Genomic DNA, 27,982 nt, shown 5'->3' on the forward strand with positions numbered 1-27,982 from the left:
TTCACTCATAATATTATTTAATTAGGATTCTTGTCGTTAATTCTCGAAAAGCGTGATTTTCACTTTCTTGTCGTAATCATTCCCGCTTGGCTTGTTCGATCAGGTGAGTTTATCATTCCCCTATTTTACAACTTTTCTAAACATTTTGGAGACATGCGTGCGTATTCGTATTTCATACTATATATATATATATTCAAACAAATGCATACGTGTTATTGTGAGTGACTTAATCAAACATACGTGCTACTTGCTTACTTGTGTTACCATTCAATCAATCATATATTGGGATTACTATTCAATCAATCGTATAGTGGGTGTTCCTGCTGGTGACCAATGCCCGATTCGTTTGGCAACGGTCTACATACTTGTTTATGGTTTGATTTAATTTACCGCACTTATCACGCCATGCTTATTTATATTGTTGTGTCAAAACTAGTAATATTCTCACTCAACTTTATGTTGACCAAACTCCATTTTATACGCATATGCATGTTGCTTGTATTGAAGATTGAAGTTTGGACATGTAGACAAAACCTTAGGATATAATCAAGTTAACATTTGTTTGAGCTTATATTTGTATATTTAAATTGTTATTGTATTTGGATATTGTGTTTATAATTGAAACAAAATAATTAATTAGATATTGTCACATTTATATTATGATAGTATATTCGAGCTGTGAGCAATCGGATCACCCCCCGACATTTCCGCCTTAGGTTGGGGTATGACATTAGTAACTTTGTTACTACCAGTTTTTAACTAACGCAGTTGCTACTTATCTTCAGTAACTTAGTTGCTATAGTTCTAGTAACGTAGTTTCTACCTATTACTCTATTAGCCACTTTTAAAGATACTTTTACATGCAACTTTTAGTCATCCATACTAACCCGATACATTTCCAATTAAGCATTTTCAAGGAACAATCAAAATTTTCATGTTAACCTAGTAACGCAACCTACCAGAGGTGATGCCTTGGACCCTACATGGGCCAACCCCCGGACCCTGATGCCCACCCCCCCGGAACCTCAAGGCCTAGCGGTTTTGCCCCTTACAACCTTAGAGGCCCCTTAACAACCGTGTTATAGTATTATTGAAAAATACACCTCATAACTCGTATCACAATTTACTATGATTTTACATTTCCTCTACAAGTAAATCTTGATTATCCAGATAGCTTGATATGATACCAAAATCACCAACACAATCTTTTGCAAATAACCATAAATAGGAAATGTTTAGGTGTCAATTTAAACTGGCTTTAAAATTAAGGAAAATTGGAAATAAATAATCCCACCTTTTGTGTATTGGTCGATAATAATACCACCTTTAAAAATCACTAGCAATGGTCTCACCTTTTAACTATTTTTGTCTCACTGGTCCTCTGTTAAAAAATACTTAACGTTGTTATGTTTTTTCTCTAGTTTCAAACCGATGTTTTAGGGCTTTTGATCGGAAGAACGATACGAGTCGACCGATGTAAAACTTATCTCAAAATGGTGATCCAAACGACGAAACAATGTTTCAATTCGGGTGCTTGAATTTCCAATTAACAAAAATCAAGCCATTTGAATCACCGTTTCGAAATAAGTTTTACATCGGTCGACTCTTATCGTTCTTCCGATCAAAAGCCCTAAAACATCGGTTTGAAACTAGGGAAAAAACATAACGACGTTAAGTATTTTTTAACGGAGAACCAGTAAGACAAAAATAGTTAAAATGTGGGACCATTACTAGTGATTTTTAAAGGTGGGATTATTATCGGCCAATACACAAAAGGTAGGATTATTTATTTCCAATTTTCCTGAAATTAAGGATCTCTTTAATTGGCTTATATTACTTGCATGCTAATGAAACCATTAGCAAGATCCTATAACATTAAGTGATCAACTTCCTATGAAATTAACACATATAATTCCATTTGATAAATTGTATTAACGAGCGTACGTGTTATCTACTTAATATCACTATCTGGTTTAATAACATGGGGTGCTGGTTAAAATTAGGGATCTTAAGGTCTCATGTTCAAAATCTGACTTAATGGAGGGTTTTCTACAATAGTGGGTTTTTTCGTTGATGGTGTTTCTAGGTCCGTCAAGCTAGAAACATCAAAATAAGTATGGACAGTTTGACATCTAGTCTTAGGAATGCTCATTCGGATATCGGGGTAGTTCCAGAGGCCGTTCAAAAAAAATATCACTAGATAAGAAAAGCACATCAAAATCTAATATAGCAGCAGCAGCAGCAGTAGTAATAATAATAATAATAATAATAATAATAATAATAATAATAATAATAATAAAGTCCCTAACATAAAGGACCTTTAAATCTTTGTAATTGAAGGTGTTTACATAATATTCTTTAAGCTTTACATAATTGCTATAAAGCGAGCTAACTGAGAATTTTTTTATTTTTTTAAACAAGTGTGTTTTTATAAAATTTGCAAAATCTTTTATATGATATTAGATAAAGTTACAAAATTTTTCCCTAAGATGTAATGTATCAAAGTTAGAAATGAATGCCAAAGAGAATGGTTTAAACATATATGGTATTGACTAAATGATTTGGAGAGGAAAAGAAAAACTTTTTCTTTGGTGAAAGAAAAAATGTCTTGCATGCGTTTTAAGTAAATGTCATGATTGGTGCTTTGTTTTATTGTCATAAACGTAATGCCATAAACGTAATGCCATATTATATGCGGTGATATTCCACCAATATACACCATCTATGAAGGTCAAGAGATCCAAGACCAAAAGCTTAAGAGATCAAGAGTGACTGTTTTACAAAAGTTTGTTAGAAGAGTGAAGGTAAACTCTACCTAGACTAGCTGGAAAGTATCAAAAGGTAATTGCTTCGTTGAAAGTGAGAAGATTAAGTGGTGGTTAATTTCATATTGTCACAAGAGAGAAGTATATACAGTTGATTTCTCCTTATTAAGAGATGTTACTGAAGATCACTATCAAGCTTAATAAGAACATTGTACAAAGGTGATATCTAAGTGGTTTAGACTTTAGAGACAATAGCGAAGAATATTAATTCTTGATGGATAAGCAATGAAAACACTTAGGGCGTGTTTGTTTCACGGACTTTTTTAAAGGATTTGGAATTGGAATTGGAATTGGAACGGAATGGAATATTTGAGAATCCCTATCATGTGTTTGGTTGGTTTATATGTATTGGAATTGGAATCTTCTTCATTCTAAGTTTGTTTGTTTTTTTTAAGAACGAGGGCAAAGGCGGAAACGTTTTAGTTTCTTTACATTTTTTGTTTTTTATTTATATTTTGAGTTATGATTTTTTTATTAATTTTTTTGAATTAATAAAAACCCCTCCAAAAAAAATTCAAAAAAAATCATAACTCAAAATATAAATAAAAAACGAAAAATGTAAAAAAGCTAAAACGTTTCCGTTTTTGCCCTCATTCTTCAGAAAAAAAACAAAAAAAAAACGACCCGAAACCCGTTTTGACCCATTCCGACCCGGACCTGTTCTGACCCGAACCTTTTAACCCCAACCTGTTCCGACCGAACCAAAACAACCCTTTTTTAGTTAACCCGTTCCGACCCATGACCCGTTTCGACCCAACCCAACCCATTTGCCACCCCTAGTACTGATTAGGGTTAATAAAACAATCATTTATTTTCCTTAACAATCCTTATAAAATAGGTGGAATTTTAAAATCCCATGAAATGTGTGATTTGATGGGATTTAGTTTTCATTCCATTCTTTCATTTAATGAAATGTAGGACTGTTCAAAAGGTAAGACCCTACCCTTTTACTTAATACCCTACCCGGACCCTTTACCCTTTTAGAAAGAAATGTGGACCCGAGACCCTACCCTCTAAACAATAAAAAGGTTGGCTATAAATAAGGGTTTCAAAGGTCCAACCCTTTACCCTTTAAAACAGTAATCGCACGTCCTTTTCTGCATTTACTAGTTGCATATCTCATATATGACTTTAATATATGAATCTTAGAACAATTATACTTTCATTTAATAACACAGTAAACTCTAACTTAGAAAGTTTATCAGTCATTTGAACCGATGCAAATAATATTCACACTCACAAATTACACGTAGAGAACAATTCAATGATTTTCATATATGTGTGTTTCCAATCAGTAGTATGATCATTTATTTTTATTTTTATTTTTCTTAGTAGTTGGGAAATTTATGATGAATCATATATAAAATGCAAACATCTCCTATATTTCAGATTAATCGTGAATATGATGTATATCTGTCTAGAAACTAGTAAAAGGGCCAAGGGTTTGAAAAAGGGTCGGACCCTTGAAACCCTTTTACCCTTTAAGGTGAAATTTAAATACCCTTTACCCGACCCATGTTGTATATTCGGGTCTAAATAAGGCTTTTACGAGTTAGGTAAAAGGGTTTCAAGGGTCCGGCCCTTATCTTGCTCACCCCTAATGAAATGAACATATCAATTCATGAAAGTTAAGATCTCATTCCTTATAATTTCTTACAAATCATTAAAACGAACAGGACCTTATAGATTACTTGTGTTTATATGGCTTGGTATCTTTTCACCTTTTATATATCCTTTATTGTTAATTTATATACTTGTGTAATTTAATAATTATTGAAATTACACCTCTAACCATTTAATATTACAGCTAACTTGACAGGTTTATAGTCGTTTGGATTGTAGATATGATCATACACTTATATTTTGTAGATGATCACACACACCATTTAATTAATATGTAAATTTTATTACCAACTCAAAAATAGATTTCTTTCTATTAGTACTCGATCTTCTGCATATGTTTTTTTACACCCAATCACCCATGATCACTTTGACAAATGGATTATTCCTTTTGTCCGAAAGAATAGAATGTGATAACCCAGCCGGCCTGTCCACCCATCTAGAACAAAAAGCACAACTGAAAAACCCCTGGCTTAACCTGGAACAAAATAGTTTACACGAGACTTGAACGCACGACCTCTCATACATAAAATCAAAATGGAAAAAGCATTTTCATCAAGAAATTATGAATTCATTATAACCCATAAAGTTTATTTATATTCCTTTAGAAAAAAGTTTATTTATGCAGTTGACATTGAAAGAAGTAGCTGGAATTTTTTAATTTCAGGTATCTTAATTATTAGGTTGTTATATCTAATTATAATAGGTATAATTAATTAGCATTATAATTATTGTATATGTATATATTATACATAATTGTCTATACTTAACATAGCAATGTACCGATAGAAGAACGTTAATGATTGACCATTATCAATGAGACCTTAAGAATATATCAATTTTTAAAACAAAAAATGTAGTAGGTAAAGATGCAACATTGAAGAGCATGCAACTTGCTCTACAGATAATTTAATTTCTTTAAACAATAAAAAAAATGTTAAATATACAACTAAACAATGGAACCTAATTTAAACACCATCTAACACATCCGGTATCTAATACTAAACAATATTGTCGGACAATATTGTGAAATTATCTTCATCCGAACACGCATAAAGTTCTCGTCTCGTCTACAACTAGTCCAAAACGTGTGAGGTTGGACATTTCTTGTGGCCATGTATCTTTACGTGGATAGAACATAATAGAATGATATGAAATTGTTTTAAGTTTCAGACCATCAAATTATGTACATATCAACCCTTTTTGCATCATTTGGAATCTTTGAAGGCGTCAGCAAGATGAGCATTGTTGTATACATCGTGAATTAATCTTCTTCCTTATCCTTTTGTGCATTGGAAAAATATATTATACCAGCTGGAAGCTTCAGCTGAACTTCAAACCATGTGAGAGTGCACAGATCTTGACTTTAATGTGAAAGCAGCCACTTGAATATTTCATGTCTTAAAAGTTAACTAGTTACAATTAGAGTGGGGAGCTCTCTTCCCCTTAATCTAAAATAGAGGTGCTTACCGTTGGATTTGGATAGTTCTAATTCAAATTATCATTATTAATAATTTTTTTTATCTCGTGAAACTAAAATTATACTGTCGTAAAAACTGAAACCAAGCAAAAAATCTAGAGTTCGGATTTTTGAGGCCTTAAAAAGGACAAACGACTGGATTAATTCTCAAATTTTAATACAATGTAACGTCATAAAGTATTAATTGGCATTGATATAAGAAAAAACTAGAGAAAGGGAATAATTTTTATTTTTTTTAACGGCTTTTTTCCGTCACCCACAGGATTTGATCTCCCATCACATGAAACTAAAAGTCTTATCCAACGTCTTGTTTAAACTAGGTCAAGGACCCTTTTGTAAATATTTTACACTAAAAAAAAAGTTTCTGGCACTAGGTAACAGTTTAACATAAATTTAATTCGTATTCTTGTATTACTAGAATTGAGTGAATGGTATTGAAAGATTTGATATTGGAAGGATTTTCAACCAATTCCAAAACTAATACGGTTAATTTATCTGCTTTAACAAATTTTAGTTTGAAAAGGTCTAACAAAAACTCTAACTACAAGAAACTTTATTTGTGTCTTCTGCTGGTATATGTTTACCATTAATTTATTTGTTGAAAATTTTGTTAGAAACATAATTTTCACCAAGTTTGGATAAAGATATTAACTTATATATGTTAATAATGTCCGGGTTTGTGTTCTCTTTAATGAGAGTTTCACAACAAATTAATATATTTGCAGTGTCAAGTTAAAGTGAATGAGATATGGATTATCAAAGTAGTGTGTTAAACATGAAATTGTTACCAACTATGAAATTTTCATAGTTGGATGAACAAACCTTGAACTGTCTTATTAAGAGGGAATATGTTTGATAAGCTCGTTAGTTGAAGGGGCAAATTTTGGTTCGAATGGACTAAAAATTTTGAACCGGTGCATGTCCACGTCTACAGACTGTTAAACCTTAGACAAGCGAATCAAGAACATCAAATATGATATTGCATAAAATGTTTATGCGACTCTTTCCATTAATAAGAAACAAGAACAAAATACTTTCTACCACACTAAAAATAAACCTATTGATGAGTTTATATAACACCCACAATTATAATCCTACACAAACTATGGAACAATAATCATACTAGACTTCTACTTTATCTAATAATAAATAAAAGATAACTATGACACCAAGTTATTCAACTTGGTCCATAAACTTTTGATCTTCACCAAACCGCCATTTGAGATCTTCCATACCACCCTTATACTTTTCGTATTAACCATTCGGGTCCTTCATGTTGGTATTGCACCAAGTTTTACACAGACATGCATGTTGAACAAAAATCACGGATCCCGAATCTGGTTTTGCTTGCCTATGAAAAAAAAATGATTTAAATGATATTAAGATGTTCAGGGTTTTTTTTTGGTTTAGCTATATTAATAAACTCACTGACTCATTTTTATACTCCCGAATGTCTAAATAAAGGTTAGAAAATAGAGAAGATAACTCTCAAAATATTGTTTCCTTCAAGGAAACCAAGAGATTGTGGTCTCACAAGTAAACATCGACTTCATATTGGGAATTATCGAGCCAGTTTCAGTTAGTTGGGCTAAACCGAGAGTTCGAGTTATGAACAAGCTCGTTCTAATATTAGGGAATAAAAAAACAAGTTGGTTTATCTATTTAAGAATATATTAGATAAAGATAGTTTGTATTTGAGTTCGAGTAGAATTACAAGTTATCTAGTTCTTATATATACTCGATTATGCAATCAGTTATTGAGTAGATTTCTGATTAATTAAGTTTGCAAGTTGGCAACGTTTCTTTTGTTCTTTGTTTTTGTTTGCTTTGTTACTGGTTCCAAATCATACCAGCCTTCATTTCTTTATTTTCACAAGTGATCTAAGATACACAAGGACAACTTAGTACAAGCTAGGGGGAATCGTGGTTTACTTAAACCGTGAGGCTCTTTTAACTATTTTTCACACCCAAAGGCATCTTAACAAGGTAATTGTCACATAGACAACGGGAGAAGTCTTTATTTTTTTTTACGATATTTTACTGTGTCATCAAGCACACTCCAAAGTATCCAACAAATAGTTGATACTTTTAGTTGGAGAATAACACTCCTTTGACCGTCAACAGTGAAGTAGTCTGTTTCAAGTTTTTAAGAGACCTATATTGGCAACTTTAGCAACACTTGCGAAGATATTGACACTAAGGGGGTGTTTGGGATTGCTTATTTTCACTAACTTATAACTTATTAACTTTTTGAAAAAGAATAAGTGTTTGGGATTGCTTTTGATGTAATAGGAAAAAGTTAATAAGTTACACTTTTGTAACTTATTAACTTAATGAAAAGCTATAAGGAGGTAAAATAAGGAATCCCAAACACCCCCTAAGCACCATAGATGATATTTCTATTGGATGGTTACTAGTTCAAGGTAAATCGCCTTAATTTGACTCCTTCAAGCATCCTTGAGGGGAAAGGTTATCAAGGATTGCATGTCGGAGGATTCGGATCATACATGAACATAGACAGTACAATTATCATGTTTGCAAAGATGTACTTTTAATTTCAGTCAAAACAAAATGTAGCAAGCTATGTGCAAGCATGTTTAGGGTGTGAAGAAGGTAAGGGTTTAGGGGACTCTACATACCACTGCCAATCTCATTAAGACCCGGCGAAGACATCTCAATGGACTTTGTGTTAAGCATCCCCTGGACTCAGCATGAGGTGAATGGATCGTTATCAAAAATTTCCACTTATTTTCTGGCAGGAACAGTTCTGACGTTGTTGTTCATGTCTTAAAATTGTTCTTTCGGAGGTGGTTTTTTTGTGGAATGCCAAAATCCATAAATTTTAATAGAGATGGCAAATTTCTTGCTCATTTCTGGTTAACTCAATGGAGGCACTTTAACATGGATCTAAACTTCAATAGTATTGACCACCCGCAAGCTAACAATCAAATAAAGGTGGTCAATCGCACAGTAGACAATATGATCCGTTGTTTGTGTGATGTTAGTAGTTAAAGCCATCTCTTATGCTTTATTCATTAATAATCATAGCTCAGGGGCTGGTTATGTCAATATTCATAGTTGATAGTTTATAAAAGCAATTGAAGGTTTTCTAAAGTTCAGGGGTAAATGTGACAAGATGGTGAAAGTTTAGTTAGAAGACGTTGGTGTCCAGAATTGGGGATATATAGTTTGTAATTAGGGTTCATAGATTAGTTTTCAACTTCAGTAATCGTTTTTCAATTCGTTTGTATGATCATTCGTTTCTTGATTTATAATAAGTTCGTTTCATTTTTGTTGTCAATTTATGTTTTCTTTGGGGAAAATTACCACAATTGGTATCAGAGCCCTAGTTGTGGCTCTTGATTCAGATTCAAAGAAGGTCCAATTGTAACACCCCGGCTAAAGCGGAATACGCCCGGGTGTGACGTACAGATCACTCATAAGCTCGTAACGCTATTAAAGCGACAATAATTATATTTATTTCATTTCAATACATCACAAATACACAATCAAATAATAATACAATAAACTTTGAATTTCGTTTCTATTAATATATTTATTTCATTTCAATACATCACAAATACACAATCAATTCAATCCTTAAACTTCAACCTGCAGCACGTTTAAAATAATATATTTTGTCAACAATAATGTTGGTGAGAATTCATAAAGTTTTGCATATATATAATACGAAAAGAGTAAAAATTCACAAGTCAAGATGTATTGTCTCAATCATAAAGCAAAAGAAAAGTAAATACATGATATTCCCGTTCGTTTGACATAAGACAAATCTACTAAGGAACCCCCATTCGCCGTGCTACTTGGAGTATAGAATAATGATAATGATACCGTCATTTAAAAATGGACATCGCAGGTACGTCCCTTCGGACCCTCCCACTATGAGTATGTGTATAATACCACCATTAACAAATGGACGGCGCAGGTACGTCCCGTCGGACCCTCCCACTATGAGTATGTGTATCCACCAACAAAAGCAGTAAACGACTATTAGTATGTGTATAATACCGCCATTAACAAATGGACGGCGCATGTACGTCCCGTCGGACCCTCCCACTATGAGTATGTGTATAGTACCGCCATTAACAAATGGACATCGCAGGTACGTCCCTTCGGACCCACCCACTATGAGTATGTGTATCCACCAACAAAAGCAGTAAACAACTAGCACATAGTCACACAGTTTACAAGCAATATGATAAAAAACAAATAGATACAAGACACGCATATGAATTTTAGTTTAACACAAGAAAACAAAGTTTGGACGTGCTACACCCCAAAACGTATAAAAGTAAAAAGGGGTTATGAAAACTCACCTTGAAATGGATGAATAACACGCAATAAAAACCGAAAGCACGATAACGAAACTGAATCGATCAAACGTCACGAACTATAAATGAAAAAGGCAACGGAAATCAAGACTAGCTATCGGGATTTAGTTAAGTAACTTGGCTTTAAACATTTTTTTGAATTACTTTAAGGCTTTAATATTGTTTTAAGTTTTACGGGTTTTTAACGAGTTTTAAGGTTACGACAGAAATATTTTAGTGACTAATATGATGAGGTTTAAAATAATTATTAAGCGAGGTTTGAAAGATATAAACTTATTTTAATGATTTAACGAAATATATTATTTAAATATTATTAAATTAATAATTTATTATTAATAAGAGATCTTTAATAATTATGAAATATGAACTTTATCGGTCAAAATTATCTCGTACACGTTTACGTTAGTGTATTATAATAAAGATTAACGAAATATGATAATAATAATAATAACAATAATAATAATAATAATAACAACAACAACAATAATATATTATCTTAACGTGTTCTTACGAAGCATTACGATTGTGAAAACTTGGGTTTTTTCTTTTGGATGAACTTTGGTAAAATTAATTTGTAATAATTTTTATGTGACAAAAATAATTTTTATTTAATTAAAAATAATTTTCTTGATTTAAAATGATATATATATATATATATATATATATATATATATATAGGGTATGTATAAAATGGAAACCCCCTCCACTTGTAAAAACCATGAAAACTCATTACTTAGACATCATGATGCCATATCTACTTATTTTGTAAGTTTTAACTTTAACCAGAAAGGACATAATAGTCTTTTAGTTATTATTCTCTCTCATCCTGTTTTTGTTATTTCCAACATGGTCTTCAAACTACCATCTCATAAAAGATTATTTCTTCATTTCTTTCATTTCATTTTAGAACTTCATGTTAACCCACTAACACCAAAAGAACCTCCAAGCATTGTCGGACACTTTACCGGTGGAAGAAAGTGGCAACAATAATCTAGTGGTTAATAACCACAGGGAAGAGACATGGTTGCGGACCCTTCAATGCTTGTATGTGTACATCTCTGGCTCCAACCCCCATTGCCAACGCCCCCTAATCGGTGGCGGCGGAGCCAACGGTATAAAAGTAGAGATCGTTGTTGTTTGGTTCTAGTTAATTTAAGATGTTTATGTATTTCACTAGAATTTGTAAAATTTCAGATTACGAGTGTATTTCTATATATTTTACATAATAGTTTTTTTCTTTGAAATTTGCTTTATTTGCTGTTTTTGGAATTTTAAGGCCCGATACATAATGAATTTTTGGTTCTAGCTAATTTAAGATTTGTTTAAATTAATTTTCTTTTGATTATTTGGATTAATTGTACTTATGTAAAGCTGTATATCTCGAGTTGCATTTCTTTCTCATAAACTAAATTGTTATAAATGGGTTAAAAGATAAATAAATATTATTAATTCGTAAAGCATGAGTTACAAAGTTTTACGTTAAGTTAGTGTGTGATATTTAAGGATCTATGGATCTATTAATTCTTTTATTTTCTAAAATTTTTTAGGTATTATAATATTATAATATGAGAATTTGTAGGTATCATGTTACATATTTAAAAATATGTAATTTAGTATTTTTGGAACTTAAAAAATAATTTTACATGTATAAAAATATGTAAATATATTTAAAAATACGTAAAATTCATTTACAAATTTGTTACATATTTAAATATATGTAAACTTTTTAAAAAATATATTTTTAAATGTAAAATTTCTTTTACATGTATAAAATATGTAAATATATTTTAAAATATGTAAAACTTATTTACAAATTTTTTACATATTTAAAAACATGATAGATATTTAAAAGTATGTAAATACATTTAAATATATATGTAAAACTTATTAACAAATTTGTAAATCTACGTAAAAATATGTTTTTAAATGTGTAAAAATGTTTTTGCATATACAAAAATATGTAAATATATTTAAAAGTGTGTAAATGTATAAAAGCATATAAAACCTATTTACAAATTTGCTACATATTTAAATATATACGTAAACTTATTTAAAATTATATTTTTAAATGTAAAAATGTTTTTACATATATAAAAATACGTAAATATATTTAAAAATATATAAAACTTATTTATAATTTTTTTTACATATTTATTAACATTATAGATATTCAAAAGTAAGTAAATATATTTAAAAATATGTAAAGCTTATTTACAAATTTGTTACATATTTAAATATATATGTAAACTTATTTAAAAATGTATTTTTAAAGATAAAAATATTTTTACATATATAAAAATATTTTAAAAATATGTATTTAAAATTATGTAAAACTTATTTACAAATTTTTTACATATTTAAAAACATGATAGATGTTTAAAAATATGTAAATTTACTCAAAAATATATTTTTTTTTAAATTTTACATATGTTAAAATATGTAAACTTATTTAAAAGTATGTTTTTAAAGTTACAAAAATTTTTACATATCCCACATATAAAAAAATGTTACAAAATGTTACCCATATGTGGTGTCAATATGCAATTACGTAAATAAAATTAGAAAATAAATTGAATTGCATATTATTTTATTACTTTTAGTAAACAAAATTATTAAAAGAGTGAATATTAATGCAAATATTAAAAAAATATATACTCTCTTTCTCTTTCTTATCACACGCCGACACAACCACTTTGTGGTTATTATAATTTAAAATTGATTTTGACATATGAGGGTGCATGTTTTCAACCAAAACGTCAAAGAAAACAAAGGAAAGTTTGTAAAATTCCATGACCAAATTGTCCCTTTTGTTTAATATTATGCCTTTCAAATAAAAACTTTAAATCTGGTCCATACATTGACATGAACCCGGGTCTAACATGTATCACACTTGCGGTTTAACCAGTTGTGCTAACATGATTAATTGGTAATAAAATGAAAACAGAAATAACTACAACTTCATCTTCAACATCAATAAACCCTAGATTCAATACTCCTAATTCGAACCATGTTCATTTAATCCGAGTTAGGGATTTCGCTAAACAATGAAAAACGACCAGAAACATATAAAACAATTACCTGGTATGTCAAGGTTTGACGGTGAACGATGGTGGCCGGGGTAAACACTTTTCCGGATTAAATCGAGGTTACAGAGAGTATGTTAGATGGATTTGAAGATTGGGACGAGTTTAGGTGGATGTTTATGTTCTTTATAGTTTTAATTGAAACATTTTGGCGTAATTCGTGTTATTGCAGTTTTTAATAATGGAAGCTGTTAAACGAAGTTCACGGACTTAAATCTCGTTATTGGGTTGTTAATATGAGGTTTAAACGATTATTATGGGTCGTCTAAGCGAGTTATGAGTCGTTAATTTAGTTTTAATACGTGTTTTAGACTAGATTAGGGGCTGCCGGAATTTTCTGCACCTCGCCGGAGCTTTGGCCGGAGTTGGGACGGAGAAACGGGGGCTGACGGGGTGGTTTTGGGCTGGGATTTATATAAATTAATATAATATAAATAATTTTCACTTTAGCCCCTAAACTTACTAGATATATTAAAACAAAGTTTAAAATATAAAGTACATATTAAACCTTGACCTTTGAGATATGTTAAAAGTTATATTAGAAGTTTAAACACTTTTCGTATTACAACCGTATTGTTTGCAACTCATTTATATAAAGACTTTAAAAATCTCGGAAGTTCGATAATCGGTTAAAATGAATAAGAAAGATGAACGAGCAACAAAAAATTAATTAATAAAAATTTATAAATTAAAACTGAAAATTCGAAATAGGTCGGATTTTCGGGTTTGAAAAGTAATGAATGTTACATCAATTCGTTCAATCGTTTGAACCATTGAAGTTACAGTCATGGTGTCGACGAAATTCATTCTTGAAAAATTTGATGGGAAGAACGATTTTGGTTTATGGAGAGTGAAGATGCGAGCGTTGCTTGTTCATCAGGGACTGGTGGATGCACTCGCTGGAGAAGCTAATTTTTCGGCGGAAATGACTGACAAAGAGAAAAAGGATTTGTTGGAAAAGGCGCATAGTGCGATTATTTTGTCACTCAGTGATTGTGTTCTGAGGGAGGTCTCGAAAGATACCACTACAGCCGGCGTCTTGGCGAAATTGGAAAGCCTGTACATGACGAAGTATTTAGCAAATCGTCTGTACCTAAAGTAACGGTTGTATACGTTTCATATGGCGTCTAATAAGACGCTTGAAGATCATACAGACGAGTTTAACAAACTTGTCTTGGATCTTGAAAATATAGAGATCACTTTAGAAGATGAAGACCAGGCAATCATCTTCTTGGCTTCTTTACCTCATTCATACGAGCACTTTGTCGATACGCTCATGTATGGCAGAGAATCCTTATTAATGGAGGATGTTCTTGCTGCCATGAACTCAAAAGAGTTAAAGAAAATGAATGATGTTAAAGAAGATACAAGTGATGGTATATATGTAAGGAGCAGATCTGAGTTTAGAGGCTCTAAGACAAAGAAGCAGTCAAGATCTAAATCCAAAATAAATAGACGTTGTTATGTTTGTAATTCAGAGAAGCATCTGAAAAAGGATTGTCCAGAAAGAAAGAAGAAAGGTAAAGAATCTGGTTCTTCAAAGGGGCATAACAGTATTGTTTCAGAAGACTCCTCTGATAGTTATGATAGCTCTGATGTAATGAATGTCTCTAAAAATGAAGAGAAAGAAGGGTGGATTCTTGACTTAGGATGTTCTTTTCATATGACACCTGTTAGGAGTTTCTTTAAAGACCTAAATTTAGAAGATCAAGGTGAGGTGAAGCTTGGTGATAATAGACCTTGCAGAATACTTGGTTTAGGATCCATTACTTTAAAAATGAGTAATGGAACAGAAATGGACATCAATGAGGTCAGATACATTCCTAGTTTAAAAAGGAGTTTGATCTCATTAGGAACTTTTGAAAAGGCTGGGTATTATGTAGGGTTAAAAGATGGAAAGCTAAGGTTGTAAAAGGATCTTTAGTTGTATTAACTGGTACTAGAAAGAGCAATAACACTAATTAGTTAGATGGTGTAGCATTGCAAAATGATGCATCTGTTGTAGTGTCTAAGTCTGATTGTTCTCTAATATGGCATAAAAGATTTGGCCATTTAAGTGAGCAAGGTTTAATAGAACTTAGAAAACAACAGATCATAGAAGAGTTTAAGGTCAATGATGTTGGTTTTTGTGAAACTTGTGTGTTTGGAAAGAAAAGAATGGTACAATTTTCTAAAGGTAAACATATATCTAAAGGAGTCTTAGATTATGTTCACTCAGATTTGTGGGAGCCTGCAAAAGTAAGTACACTAGGTGGAGCGAGGTACTTTCTGTCCATAATAGATGATTTTAGTAGGAGGGTTTGGGTCTATGTTATTAAACATAAGAGGGATGCATTCTCTAAGTTTGTGGAATGGAAAACTCTTGTAGAGACTCAAACTAGTAAAGAAACTAAGAAGTTAAGGACAGATAATGGATTAGAGTTTTGTAACCATGAGTTTGATCAGTTTTGTAAAAAGTATGGTGTGGCTAGGCATTTAATAGTACCTGGCACTCCTCAGTAGAATGGGTTGGCTAAGAGAATGAACAGGACATTAATAGAAAGAGTAAGGTGTATGAGGTTAAATGCCGGATTACCAAAGGGATTTTGGGGTGAATTGGTCTCTACTGTTGCTTATATGATCAATAGATCTCCATTCAGAGCAGTAGGTATGAAGACTCCAATGGAAAGATGGACTGGTGTAAAACCAGACTGTAGTCATCTTAGAGTTGTGGGGTCTGTTGCTTATGCTCATATAAGTCAAGATAAACTTTATTCTAGAGCATTGAAGTGTATATTCTTGGGATATCCAAAAGGGGTAAATGGCTATAGGCTTTGGAGGTTAGATGAAAGTAGTCCAAAGATTATAGTAAGTTGAAATGTGGAATTTCAAGAAATGGTATTTTATAAGAATGTGATTGGTGGAAATTCAACAAGTCGTGTTTAGGAGGAGCAGGGTAAAGTATTGATTGAGGTGGAGCCTGATGAAAAATATGCAGGGTCTACTTCTACTGATATAGGGGTAAATCAGGAAATGATTAGTGGCACTCCTAGTCATAGTATTGCAAGAGCTAGAACAACAAGAAAGATACAGCCTCCAATCAGATATAGGGATAATTTAGACATTTCTGCAGTGGTCTTTATGGCTGCAGAAGAAGAAAGTCTATATGAACCTATGTCATATAATGAGGCCATGTGTTCTAAAGAAAAAGGTAAGTGGTGGGCTGTTATGAGTGAAGAAATGGCTTTTTTAGAGAAAAATATGACCTGGGAGTTAGTGGAAAAGCCTAAGGATCAGAAACTTGTGTCCTGTAAATGGATTTACAAGATTAAAGATGGAATGCCAGGTGGTGAAGGACCTAGGTTCAAAGCTAGGTTGGTGGCAAAGGGGTTCACTCAAAGGGCAGGTATTGACTACAATGAAATCTTTTCTTTAGTTGTTAAACACACCTCAATAAGGGTATTATTGTCCATTATTGCTGCCTATGATTTAGAATTAGAGCAACTAGATGTAAAGACATCCTTCTTACATGGTTTCCTTGAAGAAAAGATTTATATGAAACAACCTATGGGATTTGTAACTGAGGGGGGTGAAGATAAAGTATGCTTGTTAAAGGATCGCTACATGGTCTTAAACAGTCCCCAAGGCAGTGGTATAAGAGGTTCGATGAGTTCATGTTAACTCATGGTTTCTTAAGAAGATCATATGATAGTTGTATCTATTTTAGGGAAGGGAATAGTGGACATTTCATCTACTTGTTATTATATGTAGATGATATGTTGTTGGCTTGTAAGGATAAAAGTGAAATAGAAGCCAATAAGAAACTTTTGATGATGGAATGTGAGATGAAAGAGTTGGGTGAAGCAAGGAAAATTTTGGGAATGGGGATAATCAGAAATAGAAGTTTGAGACAGTTGAAGTTAACACAAACTTCGTATGTTAATAAAGTGTTAAAGAACTATGCCATGGCAGATAGTAAACCAGTAAAAACTCCATTTCCTGCTCATTTCAAATTGTCTTCACAAGATGCTCCAAGTTCAGAAGATGAGATAAGGTACATGGAGAAGGTACCTTATGCTAGTGCGGTTGGGAGCCTTATGTATTTGATGGTTTGTACAAGGCCAGATCTTGCCTATGCTGTTAGTGTGATCAGCAGGTTCTTAGCAAATATGGGTAAGGCTCATTGGGATGCTACCAAATGGGTTTCGAGATATTTGCAGGGTACCAAGGATTGGGGATTGAACTTTGGTTATCATGTAGATAATTGTCATGGTGAGGTAGCAGGGTATGTAGATGCAGATTATGCTAAGGACTTAGATAAGGGAAGGTGGTCGATCACCAGCTATGTTGTTAAGGTGATTGGTAATGTTGTTAGTTGGAAAACACAATTTCAAAAGGTTGTTGCTCTTTCCACTACTGAAGCTGAGTATATGGCTTTGACAAAAGCTGTAAAGGAAGCTTTGTGGCTGAATGGATTAATTTCTGAGCTAGGGGTAAAGTTATCCAGTTTAGAGATATTTTGTGATAGTTAAGATGCTGTTCGGTTGTTAAGAAATAGTGTATTTCATGAGAGAACAAAGCACATTAATGTGAGAATGCATTTCATTAGGGAAGTGATTAATGCAAAAGAAGTCAAGGTAGTTCAAGTGAAGAGTGAAGAGAACTTTGTTGATATGCTAACTAAGGGGTTGTCAGGTAACAAGTTTGAGTTTTGTGTAAAGGGACTTGAAATTGGCTAATGAGATGGCTTTAAAGGTGGAGATTGTTAGTAGTTAAAGTCATCTATTATGCTTTATTCATTAATAATCATAGTAAAGGGGATGGTTATGTCAATATTCATAGTTGACAGTTTATGGAAGCAATTGAAGGTTTTCTAAAGTTCATGGGTAAATGTGACAAGATGGTGAAAGTTTAGTTAGAAGACGTTGGTGTCCATAATTGGGGATATATAGTTTGTGATTAGGGTTCATAGATTAGTTTTCAATTTCAGTAATCGTTTTTCAATTCGTTTGTACGATCATTCATTTCTTGCTTAATAATAAGTTCGTTTCGTTTCTGTTGTCAACTTCTGTTCTCTTTGGAGAAAATTACGACATGTGAAAAACAACAAAAATGAGGGATGTAGCACTTACCCAAGCCCAACTTTCCTATAACAATGCATTTCACAGCTCAACAACAGCCTCCCCCTTCTTAGTTGTTTGTATAGACGCACCTTGACATGTGATAGACTTAGTCGACCTGACAGGAAATTAGAGCATTGTTTAAACATTTTAGCAACTTGCCATTACATCGTCGTAAGTTACTTTATCAATTGTTTCTTTTTTTTACCGCACAAACTACAGCATTTCTTAAATATTCAGCACTCATTGGATTGGGTAAATCCATCTTGATAAGCCGGATTTTATAATAACAACTTTCAACGGTTGCGGTTGCACCCGGTAAAACCAACGCTAACTTAAATATGCAATAAACCAAAAGAAAAAAACGGTCTTTTCTGGTTGCAACCATTAGGACGAGCAAGGTCACATATTCCATACAATTTTGTAAATCTATCATTTTCTCTTATAAATAAGACCTTAAAATCATCAAAACGACACCACTCTTCTTTCACACTAAAATCATCCGGATACAATTTAGAAAATGCCACAATCTTAAATATGCCAAACATAAAAAACCAATCACTAAGAATTTAAACTCGGCATATTTTCTATCAAACTAGTTGTGACAAAATATCAAAGTGGTTGTGACCTCATTGAATCGATTCCCAAATTCTTGTGGGTTTTTTTCTTTTCACTTTTTGTGGGTTTTTTCTTCTTTTGTTAAATATGACTTTGGGCTTTTAACTAAATTTGGGCTTTTATTTAATTTGTTTTTTGAGCTAGATATGGGCTTTGTAAAAGAATTTTCTTTATTTGAGGTGTCGGGTTTTTTAAAAGTTTTATTTTGGGGTATCTTAATATCTGCCTACGAGTGTCCTATATATAAAACGGAAAAAAAAAAATTCATCGTAAAGATTGAGGGATATCCTAGGATAACCCCTGCTACTATACTACATCCTCTTATGACACGTGCATACATGCGGGATTTCAAACCACAATCACTTGTTGGAAGAATATCACTTTACCAGTAGAATGTGCACTTGTGGGCATGGTGGATGTTGAGCCTAATAGGAGTTTTTTCTAGAACAAATGGCTCATGGTTGGGTCCAATAATCCGGTAATTATTTGACATTTCACCAATGATCCACATTGTCAAATACACGCAAGTCATAATCCTCTTCAGACCCAATTCCATGAACAACACTAAAGAGGCGATTGTTTGTGGAATTTGATGGAATGGGAATAGGATTCAGAATTGGAGATAGAATTTGAATTGGAATTTAAAGGATTCATTTGAAATCAAAATATGTTTGGTTGGTACATTTATTATGGTATTGGAATGTAAAAAGTAAATAAAATTACAAAATCACCCCTTAAAATAAACAAGTACATAATATATTGAAATGCGCACGCAAGTTCATATGCACACGGTAATTCACACACAAGGTTGATACGCGCACTAAAATACGCACATGTTGATACACGTACATGATATGCTTACAAACATATGTTGGAAAAACCCATATAATATGGCCTCATTATCATTTAAGTAATTATGATTAGTCAAATAACCTAACTGGGCCCATAAGATATATGGATTATTTGATGGACGTACCCATATATATATATATTAGGGTTTCCCTTAGATGTCAGATAATAATTATAGAGAAAAACACACACCAATAATTTTCTCTCTAAGATCTCCATCAATCAGTGACATCATAACGGAACCGAATCAAGAATCATCATCGCAACGTCTTCCTTCTCTAAGGTTTCGTTTCATACAAGTAAGTTCTATTATTATCATGTCTATTTCTTATTTATGATTGCATTGACATATTATGGTTTATATTTTGCCAATGTCTCAACGATATAATCAACATGTGGTATCAGAGCTTATGTTGATTATATTGATTCGATATATAATTCCTTTTGATTCTTTAATAGTGATTGGATTGTTTTATTAAAATTAAAAGCCTCCTGAGAATATTGCAAATCTGAATGTAGCCGTCATATGCGAAAGTCTAACCCTAACTACTTTCATTCGGTCTATTTGCTCGTGGATTTTTTTACAAGAAAAGTCAATAAATTAATTTTAAAGGAACAAAAGGATCTTTTCTATTATTGCTTAATACACCTATTAAATAATTGTGAATATATTAATTTATGTCCTGTATCCACATAATTCTTATGAAACTTTTGTCATATTATTTTCCTTACAAGTTTTGTCTAATAACAAAGTCTACTAAATACGAAAATAAAATATTTATTTTCAGATTTCGCTTTACTTTTGCCTAAATTAATTCCAAACTGAATGTTTTCCAACGTAAGTTCAATCTGCTTGGTTGCCTCATAACAAAATTTTACTGCTTTCGATTAATTCCAAACTGAATGTTTTCCAACGTAACGTCTTTCCAACGTAAGTTCAATCTGCTTGGTTGCCTCATATATGAATTCTCAAGTCACAACTACTAAACCAAATATTATTTTAGTTTTGTGTAACCACTGTATTTCGCATGTTCCACATTAATTTATCATAGCCCAACTTTACTTTCGTATGATCTCAGTTTCATTTATAACTTTCGTTTCATTATTAGTTTCGGGTGGCATTGTTTTCGTTAGCCATTATTTAAATTTTTGCCTGAAACGAAACTTAGTTACTTTCACTTGAATATTTAAATGGCTTAGTTCCGCTTAAATAAACGAAACTTTGTGGCTTAACTTACGAGCGACCACACTTTCGTGTGATTCGAGATTACGAATAGCCAAAGCTTTCGTTTGATCGAACTTACGAATGGTCTAATTTCCGTATGCCACAAACTTTCGAGTAAATGAACTTAAAAAATGGCAATTATTTTGAATATTATTATTTGAACGTAAATTTATTTATGTTTAAAATCATAACTTTCGCGCAAGTTAGAATTTTAATGGTAGCTTTAATGAATGATTAGGTGATTCAACCAACGAGATATCATTTAATTTGAAGTTGAAGTTTAATGAAACCATTTTAGGCAATTATTTGTTTTGTCAAAACAAAATAAAACAATCTGACTACTTGTTTTGATGGTATACATGATGAACTATTGGCATTATTTACACAAACATTTCATTTCTGTCCAAAGGTGATGTGTTATGTTTATGAGTCCTTACTTTATTTACGTGCGTTCATTATATTTGAACTTTGGTCATAGCCAACGCGAAGCGAACGTTCAAGTAGAACCTTACTCCTTATTTATTTTCATAATATTTGCATTTTGGCCATAGCCAACGCGAAGCCAAAGTTCAAATAGAACCTTAAGTCAGTCATTTATGTTGGTGTCATAATTGACTTTATCTCCAATATATTGTTTTGTTTTCCTAGTTTATCACCCCTAATTTAGCCTAATCAAGTCTTCTATCTATTTCAATATAGTATCCACTTTAAGTCTTAGCTTTGTAATCGAACTTTGCCACTTATACGAACACAGTTAAAATCACTCTTGGAAAGATGGATCTTGATTATGCGTGAAGACATGATGCCCTAGTAGCTCTTAGTTCTTAAAGAACTGAATATTAGAAATTAGAGCATAATAAATGGGAGTAGTCAAACATAACGTCTTTTATAATCATCAATAATTCCATATCAAGTTTCATCAGGAGAGCTAAATGGATTAGACATGGAGATCGGTAAATGTTTTCTAGTTTATTTTATCATAACTTCTCTTCCTGCATGATTTGATGCTTCTAAGATTAACTATAACACTCAGAAAAGACAAATAGTCATCGAGTAAGTTAATAAGCAATATGTGTGCAAAAGGAAGAGCGATTAAAAACAAGAAAAACCGGTAGTTGCTTATGTCGCTACCACTAACTTACATGACAGGAGGGGAAATTCAAAGAGGAAAGTTTTAAGGTCCACAAATCTAAATCAAGTATTGTTCCCAACCCTAATGTCTCTAAGGAACAATCACATGTAACTGTGCCATAATAAAGAGCACATGCGATGGGATTGTTCAAAAATTCAAGGTGGGGCTAACTAAGAAAGGGATTTCTTACAATTCAGAAACTCATTAGAAACCAAAGAACTCTTAGAATGAGAGTTGGTGATAAACTTAATGAGGCCGTAGGAACCATGCAATTTATAATGAAAAACTTGTTATTATATTAAACTTTATGATACCTTAATTTAGTATCACTACCAAAGTTAGACAATGATGGTTATGAAGTTTTGCATGGGCATAACAAAGTCACTATTACTTTAAACTCTCAAATTCTTGGTTGTGCTTGTCTTGTTTGAAATCTCTATAATTTACGCGTTCTTGTATTTAGTTAAAAAAAATTGAATCATCTGACATATTAAAAACCTTTATAGCTAAAGTTAAAATTCAACTTAAGCATAAAAAAATGGTAGTCTGATCAGATAGGCATGTGAGTGTTATGGCCAACATATACGAATTTACTACTATGGGTACTTCTAAACATAATGCCATCACTGAGAGAAGAAATAGAACCCTTGACGATATGGTAAGAAGTATGTTAGCAAACTCAAAATTTCCTAACTTTTTATGGATCGAGGCCTTAAAGACAATTGCTCATATATTTAATAGGGCTCCTTCTAAATGTGTCCCTAAAACTCTTTTCGAGATTTGGACAGTAAGGAAGCCAAGCTTACGATATATGAAAGTATGGGGTTGTCTTGCCAAAGCTAAACTTTATAATACTTTACAACGAGAGCTTGACATGAGCACTATCAGTTGTTACTCTATAGGATATCCCAAACATTAAATGGGATTTAAATTCTATTACCCTTCATATACAACTCACATAGTGAAAACTCGTAATGTTGAGTTTCAGGAGAAGTCTAAGATTAGTGGGAGTAATGAAAGTGAAGTCCTTGATTTCCAAGAAATGCAAGAGGATGTGGGATGGGCTCTTCAACTTTACCTCCTATTACACCTCTTGTACATAACACTGCGCCACCTAATGTTTCATCAAAAATAACGCTTCAAATATTCCTGAGAGCTAAGGCACATCAAACACACAAGAGTAAAACCCTGAACCCATTAATGATCATGAACCCAAAAGTCAGTTTAGGAAGTCATCTAGGTCTAAAAGTCCTACTAACTTTGATGCTTATGTAGCCTACCTTAATGAAGCTGATTTTGGATTTAGGAAAGTATAATGATCAAATCTCTTATAATGAAGCCATTAGTAATGATCAATCTTGTGAATATAATAAAGCTATAATTGATGAGCTGATTCCATGAGTAAGAATGATGTTTGGGACTTGGTTAAATCACCGGAGGTTATTAAACCTATAGGTTTTAAATGGGTTTACAAAACCAAATTGGACCTGAATGAAAACGTCGTACATTATAAAGCAAGTTGATTGTTAAAGGCTATACCTAAAGGAGAGTATTGACAAGAAACTTTCTCACTTGTATTACAGAAGGATTCCTAGAGGATTTGTATGACATTAGTAATGAATTATGACTTAAAGCTACGTTAGATGGATGTCAAGAATTATTTCCTAAGTGATGACTTGAATAAAGACGTGTTCATAACTCAACCTAAGGGATTTAATCCCAAAGGTAAGGAACATTTAGTCTATAATCTAAAGAAATCCAAATACGGGATAAAACAAATATCGCGTCAATGGTACTTAAAGTTCGATGAAATTATGAAGGAAAAAAATGCTTTATGAAAACCAAGTTGATCAATTCACCTACCTTAAAATGAGTGGGAGCAATTTTATTATACTTGTCATTTACAAGGAAGATATATTTCTAGCAAGTAATAGCTTAGATTTATTGCATGGGTCAAAGTGATCATTCTCGCGTAATTTTGACATGATAGATCTCCAAGAAGCCCCTTACGTATTAGACATCAAAATACACTGGGATCGTATCTATGAGACATTAGGTCGGTCTCAAAAGGCTTACGTTAATCGTGTTCTTGCACGATATAGCATGCAATGTTGCTTTCCATTAGTAGCTCCAGTAATTAAAGGAGGTCTTTTCGTTTCATTTTAATATCCGAAAATAGAGGTTTAGAAGGACTGAATGAAATTGATACATTATGGTTTAGTAGTTGGAAGCGTATGCATACTTAAGTTTGTTTTCGTCCGAATATCACATTTATTGCTGGAATGTTAGACCATTATCAACCTAATTCTGGCCTAGATCATTTTAAGACCGCAAATAAGTATTGTGATATCTATAAAGAACGAGAGAAACTTGATATACAAATAAAATAATTTGGAAATAATAGACTATTATGATTCTTACTTTGCTGAATGCAAAGATGATAAGAAATCAGATTTGGGGTACCTCTTTATGTTGATAGGCAGACCAATGCCATGGAGGAGTCATAAGCAACAGTTAACAATTTCCATAATGATGGCAGAATATGTTGTAGTGTACAATGCAACATGCCATGGAATGTTATTAGGAAATATGATAAGCAGACTCAAAATTGTTTAACTCCATATTACGAAAATTGAAGATTTACTTTAATAAGTCAGTTGCCATTAGTTTCTTGAACAGTAAAAGTTCGAGTGACGCTGCATTATGTTTTGATACAAAGTACTTGTTCGTAGTCGTACGTGAACAAGTAGAGGAAAATAATCTTTGTATCGAATACATTAACACTAAAAACATGCTATCAAGATCCGATAACTTAAGGTCTCCCACCCATAAATATCTGATAACTTATAACGTGGATGGGCATAAGTAGAGACATTGTATAATAGCATATGGTGTATATGAATTATTATGATTTCCTCGAACGCTTTGTTTTTGTCTATAATAACGGTTATGTGCATATTATGATTTATAGACAAAACTTATGCAAATTAATTAATTACCTTAAAGGGTTAATTCCAGTTATTTGATTCTAAGTTTTAAATGTTTTATGTTGAGACTTTAGTATGACTATTGGGGATCTCGAGTTAACAGCAACTCGAACGATTGTAACTATCTACTACAGTTTTAATGTGAAAACTGGGACGAGTGTTTAACTTGGCCACTAATTTAACGAATTACTCATCCTAAACGGTTATTCAGCCAAGTGGGAGAATGTTGAAAAAACCCATATAATATGGCCTCATTACCATTTAAGTAATTATGATTAGTCAAATAACCTAACTGGGTCCATAAGATATATGGACTATTTGATGGACGTACCCATATGTATATATTAGGGTTTCCCTTAGATGTCAGATAATAATTACAGAGAAAAACACACACCAATAATTTTCTCTCTAAGATCTCCATCAATCAGTGACATCATAACGGAACCGAATCAAGAATCATCATCGCATCGTCTTCCTTGTCTAAGGTTTCGTTTCATACAAGTAAGTTCTATTATTATGATGTCTATTTTTTATTTATGATTGAATTGACATATTATGGTTTATATTTTGCCAATGTCTCAACGATATAATCAACAACATGTATCAGTGGCGGAGACGTCTGCAACGGGCGGTTGTGAGCGGCATCGACCGCGACGACGTCGAGGCGAATGGCTGCAACAATGGGCAGCAATGTTGATTAGTGCGGCAATATTTGAGGGTGGAGGTAGAGGTCGGTCAGGGTTGAAATCCTTCATAACGGTGAAGGAATTGGAAATCCATCAATTCTAATTCTAATTCCAAATTATTTTTTTATCCAACCAAACACACTAAAGAATGGAATTAAACTCCAATTCCACTTAAATCCCATGAATTCCAGTTAGCCAAAAAGCCCCTAAGGTCACACATTCCTTTTTTTAAGCATTTGAAAGCACCCCAATATCCGAGTGAATTTTCCTTTGACGGGATCTTAACCAATTATACTAATTTTAAAGCTCCAGACATAATTTACCTAGAAACACCGTAAAAGAGGAAACAAACACTGTGGAAAACCCAATTGAGTCAGTTATTAAACCCACAAACATAAAAATCTCAAGCCTCAACCATCACCCTCATGTCATTGGACCATAAGACTCAATTGTAGGTTACACATTCCTTCTAACTAGGAAACATTACTAGCATGTCGGCATATGAGTTCCAACCACCAGAGTCACTGCCACCACCGTAAATCGGCATTCATTTCCACCGGAGAAAAATCTTCTTTAGGGCCAGGGGGTCTCCCGCCACCTCTGTTTTTTTGTCAGTGGTGTAAATTTACCTGTTTCGTCTAAAAATTTTAGTCCAACCCCCTCCCTTTTTGAAAAAAAAATTATATGTATTGTTGAACCCCCCCCCCCCTCAGGATGCGTTAAAGTTCAAGCTTCGCCACTAATTTCCACCATTGCATGTTAATGTTATTTCTAGATTAGCTATTGATTGGCTTTTAAATCTCCAATGGCACTCGATGGCATCATAACCAAATTTAGAACAAACATGTGACATATTACCATACCTGTGTCTTCTTTTTTCCAAGCATGAATTGATTTGTGTGCTAGCCTTGCCTCAAGCCCTCATATATGAGTGGTGATGCAAAAGTTGTTAGGCGCTAGTCGGGTGGTCAGATTCCACCAAAGATTAATAGCATAGGAATTTTTATATGTAACTTTTCATACACACGCATACATCAATATCAATATAATAATTGAAAATAACTCAAAATTCAAACATTTAATCGTTAACATAGCAAATCAAGTACTTATAAGCTTCATGTCTAGTCATCTAGGTTAAAGGTTGTATCTAGGCCGATTTTGTTCGGCCATATTTCGCTAAAAAGCTTCTGAACATATTGGTCCGAGTTGGACGATTTGGATAGATATTATCTACCTTTGACCAACTATGACTAATTTTGTTCTACTATGACCAATTTTGACCAACGCTGAGTTGGGCAATTTGGACCAGTTTTATCCTACTATGATCGATTTTGACCTACTAGTGCCCATGGCCTCCAATTTGTCAAAATTGAGGCGTCTGAGGTCTGCCTAGGCCAATTTTTTCTACATTGTATACAATAATTTTGACCTGAACAAGTTAAGCAGGCCCGGCCATGGCATGGGGTTGAGTGGTCGACGGCCATAGCCCGACTACCCGCTAGGCCCGAAATTTTATTTTTTTTTTGTTATATGTATTTTTTTATGAAAAACGAAATGTATATTTAATGTTCAAATTCACTTGCATAACAACTAACTTGGTTTAGTAACAAAGGAGTATGACTTCCAACTAAAATTTTGTGGGTTTTAGTCTTATCTGAGACATGTTTAAGCCTATTTTTATACATTAGTTTTTTACATAATCCAAATTATAACGAAGGAAACCAATTTAAAAATTAAATTATTTAAATCCAACAAAATACTTTTTTTAATTAATGGACAAAATATTTTTCCCCTTCAACTTAATTTTTTTTTCAATTTTCAGAGTCGGCCTTGAAGTTAAATGTATGTTTAGTATCACGATTTTTAATGCATCGATCGTTGTAATATAGTTTAGTATATCGTTGTAACATAGTTAGATTCATTCATGTGATATTGTTTAATTAGTTCATCGGAACATGGTATCAAAACTCAACAACGGAGGTAGATAATTCACAAGAGGTATGAATTGGGCTGACTGCAATTCTTCTAT

The sequence above is a fragment of the Bidens hawaiensis genome, unplaced genomic scaffold (assembly GCF_021521415.1).
Source record: "Bidens hawaiensis isolate Kalapana, Puna unplaced genomic scaffold, B.hawaiensis_p1.1 tig00015777_1, whole genome shotgun sequence".
In the NCBI taxonomy this organism is placed as follows: Eukaryota; Viridiplantae; Streptophyta; class Magnoliopsida; order Asterales; family Asteraceae; genus Bidens; species Bidens hawaiensis.